At 41.1% G+C, this 7,442-nt stretch overlaps 1 pseudogene; it reads right to left on the bottom strand.

Moving 5' to 3' along the window:
• Positions 1 to 5,085: 5,085 nt before the first annotated feature.
• Positions 5,086 to 6,418, bottom strand: LOC131910040 (protein CDV3-like; annotated as a pseudogene).
• Between the last annotated feature and the right edge of the window lie 1,024 nt (positions 6,419 to 7,442).

The following is a 7,442-nucleotide window of genomic DNA, read 5'->3' as shown; positions in this document are numbered from 1 at the left end:
GAAAAAGGGAACATCCTACATATATAACACATATCAGATCCCTTACAGGTTTGCCAGGACCTCTAGCACAAGGTAATGATGAGATTGACCAGTTACTAATAGGTAATGTGCTAGAAGCCTCAGAATTTCATAAGAAACACCATGTAAATAGCAAAGGTTTGAAGAAGGATTTCTCCATCACTTGGCAACAGGCTAAGGATATTGTGAAAAAATGTCCTACTTGTTCCATCTATAACCAAATTCCATTACCTGCAGGGAACAATCCAAAAGGTATACAAAGAAATGAAATTTGGCAGATGGATGTGTTTCATTTTGCAGAATTTGGAAGATTAAAGTATGTGCACCATACCATTGACACCTATTCAGGATTTCAGTGGGCAACTCCTATGAATTCTGAAAAGGCTGATTCTGTGGTTACACACCTATTAGAAGTTATGGCCATCATGGGAATACCTGTACATATTAAGACAGACAATGCCCCAGTATATGTCTTCAATAAAATGAGATAGTTCTTTGCTTATTACAATATAAAGCATGTTACAGGTATACCACACAATCCCACAAGCCAAGCAGTCATAGAAAGATCCAATCAAACTTTAAAGGATATGCTAAATAAACAGCAACAGGTAACAATGACTCCTAGAAATAATGCATAGTGCTTTATTAACCTTGAATTTTCTCAATGCTGATGAGAAAGGAACAACAGCTGCGGAGAGACATTGGACGACAGACAAAACTCCTGAGCTAAACCAACTGGTTTATTTCAAGGATGTGATGACCTCAGAATGGAAACCTAGATATGTTCTACATTAGGGAAGGGGTTTTGCCTTTGTTTCTGCAGGAGGAGAAAAGCTATGGATACCAACAAAATTAATAAAAATTCTATTGGAACAGGGAAAAAACCCTTGCTGAGAAGTAAAAGATCATCCACCAATGTGACATCTCTACAAGTTGTAAGAAAAATTTAAAAATCAAAGGTTGTGGTAGGGTTCTGTTTTTGTCTTTCCAGGATAATGGAAATACCCATGTTCCAAAAATCATAAGGCCTTGGATATCCGGATGTTTACAGCAGAAAGGAAGAATCTATTGGTACCAATCTACACACGGTAAAATCTCACTGTCTAACATCTATCTCTCTATCAATCTAGAAAAGTTGTGGTTCCAATTCAATTATAAGCCAAGCTGGCTTTGGAGATGGAATTGGCTCACTCCTTCTCTAAACCCAAGCATATTGCTAAAAGAAAAGTTTGAGAGATTCTTCAGTCCCATATCAGAAGAGCCCTCTGGTGTGGGACAGAAGGAAAACAATAAAAAGGGACCATTGTCTTCTAGATTCTAATTCTCTCCATGCTTACTCTTGATTTCTCAGAATCCTTTCTTACATGCTATGTCCTCTTTAAATCCAAACCTTCCATTTTGATAACAAATAAGTTTTCCCAATAGCAATCTCGGAAGTTTCCAGAAGGAAGATAGGGCCCCAAAAACAGCAGCTCTACCCAATCCAGAATGATGCCATGGTAATCATCATCATACTACACTTCTTGACAGAATTTCAGACAATCTTACCCACTACTCTAAGACTTGCTGCAGGACCTACAGTTAGTCTAACTGAGATTTAACTATCTGAGCTTTCTCACAGTACCCAACAGAGATAACATCACCCCCTAAACAGCAGGAAGCAATTCTAAGAAAACGACGCCCCTTCTCCCTTAGGTTTCATAATTCTCAGGGTTATGGATGATGGTCATAGGGTTGGGGGTGGAAGAAAATATTAAACTCAGTATTCTTAAAAAAAGGGAAAAGAAGAAATGGAATGGAGAGGTATAAGATATTATGGTAGATTATTGTATGTACTAGTAAACAAATTCAGTAAAATAGCAGCCTTAGATAATTTGCACTGTAATTTGCACTGTTATGGATTCTTATATGTTGATACAAATGTAAACTATTTTTATATTCCTGTTTAAGATAATTTGTGTATTGATACAAATACAGAACTATATTTGTTATAATGTACACATATTTCTACTCTTATTTGAAATATTTATATATTGATACAAATGTAAATTTATATCTGTCATACTTTATGTATGTTCTACTTCTGTTTAGGATATTCGGTATATTGATATATATTTAAGATTATTGTCATATTGCATATCGCACTATATATTCCTACCTCTGTTATAAATATCTTGTGTATTGTCACAATTTTGAAGTCATCGTTCTTTACCATACATTTGCTTATAGACTGTTTACCTTGTTTACGTGAAGCCTTAGTCCTTAGGTTATTTCAGTAGATAAGACTTATAGATTTATAGTCACCTATGCTTGTCATCTCTATAGTTATGTTAGTTAGGTTATCCAGATTTACAGATACATAGGTCAGATGGACAGGTAATCTTCAAACACTTCATAGACCTAGAGAATGTGGCATTTAAATAACTTGGAATTCTGTTGATGTGAGACACAATTGCTCCTGGCTGCACCAATTTGATCCTGAGCGAATGTTGGGCTTCTAAGACATTTCCATTTGGAAGTTTGTCTTCTTGGCACAAAATGGCCTACTGGGCAAAGAACTGCCCTTGCCTCGACGGCTGACAGTACAAATGCAATCCTATCCTTTCTGGACAAGCGGGACACAAGGAAAGCGACCACTGTACTCTGCCAAGACAGGGTAAGATGGTCTTTCAGAATTCCTGCTTCTGAAAATGGTCTGTCAGATACTTTAGGCCTGTAGCCAATTTGAATGCACCAACAATGCTGAGAAACATTAGGTGACTGTCCAGGCTGCCAGCTGTCTCGGTCTACTCTCGCAAGATTCCCGAAAGTTGCTTGCATCCATCTACCATTTCTCAGGTACCATTATATTTCTTCTCAGGTCTTTGATGGGATTGAAGACTAGCAGTTATAGTTACAACTTAGTAGATAGAACATATTAAGTATTAGATTCAGGTTCTTTAGGATAGGACACCTTTTGGAATGATCTTTGTAACATGCCATTTACCTATGCTCTATACTTCTCTGGATTTTAGTATGTGTTTCTTGCTTGATATTGTTTGCATTGGTTGTAGTTCCATCTTATCTAGGTCATTATCCCTCATTATTCCTGGACAATATTTGATAACCATTCCTTTGTATATAGTCTTGTATTAGGTTAGAACTTTCTTATTTAGACAAAAAGGGGGAGATGTAGTGGGTAGCCATTCCAGCTTTGATCTGGAAGTTCCAACCCCCATTGAGACTTCAGCAACTGTCACGCCTACAAGGCGGGGCCAAGGGAGGCGCCTGGGGACCCGAGATCTGGATCAGCGGGTGCTCTCTCGGTTCCAGGACCCTGGATGGTGGAGGTGGACTAAGCAGAGCTCCAGAGAACACCGCTGGACAGCGATACACCTTCCCCAGACCCCGCGACCTACCTATCCCTTAATTTGTAAGTTACACCATTAAATAAATCTCCTTTGAACTACGTGGAGTGGCCTTAATAATTTCACCAATAGTGCCCAAATAAGTCTTCAGTTTGACCAAGAATCTCAAACTTCTAATCACCCAACATGCTCCTTGCTAGCTCAGATCACACCAGCGTTACTGCCCAGAATGGCATGCAGTCTGGTGAGGAAACACTGGCCTATACCTCCTCCCACTTCCTGCACTGCTGCACTCACTCACTGAACTCAAGACCTATTCTCAAGCTAGGAGGGCTTCCCTCATTATGTTTCACTCCTGTCTCAACTGCATTTGGCAAAGGGACTCATTACAGACAAACCCAGGCAATGCCATCATGCAGTTTCAGTTGCCAATATAGAGTATTTGTACTGAACCATCTCTAGTGACATGGAAGTAGGTAACTGCCAGACTATTTCACTAGGTGGAAAGGAACATAGCAGTGACCTCTTTAAGGGCCAAGTACTACTGCAAAGTTCAATTGTAATTACTAAGAACAGAAGTGTTATATCACTGGCTATTCCCCTGCCTTTCCAAGTGATCATCACAAACATAGTCCCAAGGTGGACAAAAGCTGGCTGGAACAAGGAATGTATCTACACAATTGCTAGTATCTTCAAATTTGGAGTACACACACAGATTTCTTATCAGACACCAAGCAAGACTTCAGGGTGTTGGTGAGGTTTTGCTCCTGTTGCTTTGAATCATTAAGACAGTTCAGTGAACCCCTCCCTACCTGAGCAGACACCACTCCAAACACAGCAGTTAAATTTAGACCTGATTAGAGGAGGCTTGAGCAGCACCTGGAGAGGAGCCTTTGGCATCCACTGCCCTTTCTATCAAAGGCGATCTGGTTCCACCTAGGGATTGGCAAATTCACAGGGCATTTCACAATTCCAATGCCTCATTCAGGCTATTTCATCACACAATATGCTGTTAAAGAACTTACTCCAAGTCAAAGCAAGGCCTTAATGTGGAACAGAACAAGCACTATCTGAATAAAAAGGTATTCAAAGAAACAAGACTATCTCCCACCCGTTCCCCATTTGGTGGATCCAAGTTTGGTTGAATTGAATCTGTAGTCACTTCATCCTACAACTAAAAACTTAAATGATAAATTATAGCCCCACACAGATGATCCACACACATCAGTTCAGACAGTGGCTTGTTCTGGGCAGTCTGATATAGCCACAGCCTACAGAGTATTCCTTAGGGTGGGGCACAGACAGGCGAATTAAGGTCACTTGACTCTTCATCTTCTACAGCAGGTCAGAACCCAGACGGCTGACTTCTGAAGGCCTGCTGACAGGAATCCACACCGACACTAATAGCTGTAACCTTATGCAGAAGTTGTGATCCACATGAAATCCACAATTAAGTGCAGCAAATCTGAGGTAGTCAACCTTGCAAAGGCTCAGTCTCTGAACATAAAGATGTTTGAAATGACCACTGGCTGCAGGTTTGGTTTTATATGCAGAGCATCTACGGAAACACTGCTGAATCTAATTCACAAATACTTAAGACAATGAAGACACCCTAAATCCAACACACATCAAGATCAGTTGTGACTCTTGAACTTCCATAGTGAAACAGGGACAGTCACTGGCATCAAGGTCTTTCACTCAGTCACTGTAAATCCAGAAATCAGACACTGAATGGCTGTTCTTGGTGGTTAGCTGTGGTCTAGTTATCTTGGAAGGCTTAGCAAAGACCATTGCTTAACTGTACTGTGTGTGGCTGTACTTCTGATTTTCAAGCACAGCATAATGGTTGTCTAGCTGAAGTTTAAGGGCCTGGATTTTTGAAACCTCCTCCCTACCTCTATGTTTGTGTTACTTCAAAGCTCTTCTCCATTTCTTTATCCCTAAGGGAAAAGAAATGTAATCAGTAAATATTTCTTCTTCACTGGGGAATTTTGAAAGTATTCTTCCTTGAATTAAAAAAAAAAAAAACCCTAAGAAAAATCCTGGACAAGAAGGGAATACAAAATCCTTTATCAAACCATTTTAAGGCTTCAATTGAACAGAAAACATGTAATACTGCACTGAAGCTCTGAGGTCCCATCTTCTGAACAGAGTATTTGGGGACCAACTTGAAGACAACCAGAAAGAAGCTGTATAATGACATTCCTCCTAAGACTCACTTCTAAGTTTTAGCAGTTAGTAGATAATACATCTTTATGCATAAGGGTAACAATTTTCTCATTCAAGTAATGTTCTCATCATTCAACAATTTCTCCTCCCTTTTGCTTTGGGGGATTGGTCTGATTAGATCAGGTAAAGAAAGATGTGTGTGGCATGTCACTGCCCTCTCAGAGTCTCCCACACATCTGAGGACAGAGGAGAGAAGCAAGTCCAATTGGAGGTCTAAATTCAAGCCAGCTGTGCTCTCAATGAGGCGAAAAGGCTGGGATTTACTTTAAAGCCACCCAAAAATTTTTCCATCTGATGTCATTTACATTTCTTCCCATTTTATTTACTTTTGAAAATTTATGTCCCTAAATAAGATGTAGATGTGCCATATGTGGTCATTTAACTTCAGGTAGCATTCATTTTAAGTACCTGTTCTGGCTCTCTACGTGCTTGGCAGTGGACTGCAGGGATGGGAACTGTGTGTCACTGTATATTTCTGGTGGTCCTTGTGGCGTTTTCCTTGTTGTGGTTAGCCTGGCCCCAGGAGGCCTATATACACCACTAGGCATTGCCGGCTCCGGGGTTTCTGTAACTATTACTGGAGCAGGAGGCGCTTGTACCGGAGCTGTTTTATTCCAGGGATTTTTCTACTCCACTGCAACCTCCACCTTCTTCCCAGTTATCTCCTGGATCTTCTCTCTTTTCATTATCATCATCTTCCTTTTCACTTATTTGCATTGCCTGAACTCTTAGTCTGCTGCAATCAAACTCTTTTTGCTCAAATTCTTTCCACTCATCTTCATCCTTAAAAAACGAAATCCAGCCCCAACTAGGCTCAAGTGCGGAGGCGGAGGCGATGAGCACGTCACTGGGGGACCGCGGCCCGACCCAACCCCCGTGGCCCAGAGGGCGAGGCGCACGGGGGAAGGCGTGGATGGAGGCATCAGGGCGAGCCCCGGGGCCCCGAGCCCCGAAGAATGCATCTTTTAAGTCCAATACAGTGTAAACGTTATGCTCTGGTGGTAATAAACTGAGCAAGCTATTGGAATTTGGAATGGTTGTGTGGCAGGTGGGGAGAAGTAGGAGGCAGATGGGGAGTGGTAACCAGGTGAGGAGGAGTGGGAGTCAGGTGGGAATGGGAGGCGGGACTCTTGCTGAATACCTCATTCCCTGCCTAGAGTGGATCACAGAATATCTTGTCTGGGTGGAACAGTGACCTTTAAACAGGGAGAAATTAGCTATTTTTGTTTGTTTGTTTGTTTTTTCGAGACAGGGTTTCTCTGTGTAGTTTTGGTGCCTGTCCTGGATATCACTCCGTAGACCAGGCTGGCTTTAAACTCACAGAGATCTGCCTGGCTCTGCTTCCCAAGTGCTGGGATTAAAGGCATGTGCCACCACTGCTCGACTGAAATTAACTATTTTACAGCAACCAGTTAAACATCAATTAGACATGGAACATGTTTGTCCCTCTAGAAGCCCCTGGGACATCCTCATTTTTGCAATTAAAAAGAAGACCAGGACTTGGAGGCTCCTCCAGCCTGAGAGCAATTAATAAGACCAAGAAAATTGGGGGCTCACCTCAGCATGGCCTCCCCTTTGCCTCTGCCATACCAGTAAATACCCCAATATTAGTTTTAGACATAAAAGATTGCTTCTTTTCAATACTTCTTCATGAACAAGATTGCAAGCATTTTGCCTTTTCAATATCTAAAATCAAGAACTCAGAACCATCTGATAGATATAAGTGGATTGTACTCTCCAAAGGTAGGGCCAATAGTGGACTATTTGTGAGGAAGACCATGCATTAAAATCCTTTATTAAATCAGGTCTCCATGTATATAATTACCTATTTCCTATACGGATATGACC

This window comes from Peromyscus eremicus, chromosome 4 (genome assembly GCF_949786415.1).
Source record: "Peromyscus eremicus chromosome 4, PerEre_H2_v1, whole genome shotgun sequence".
Classification (NCBI taxonomy): Eukaryota; Metazoa; Chordata; class Mammalia; order Rodentia; family Cricetidae; genus Peromyscus; species Peromyscus eremicus.
Note: the sequence above shows the minus strand (reverse complement) of the source record. Positions and strands in the feature narration are given on the sequence as shown.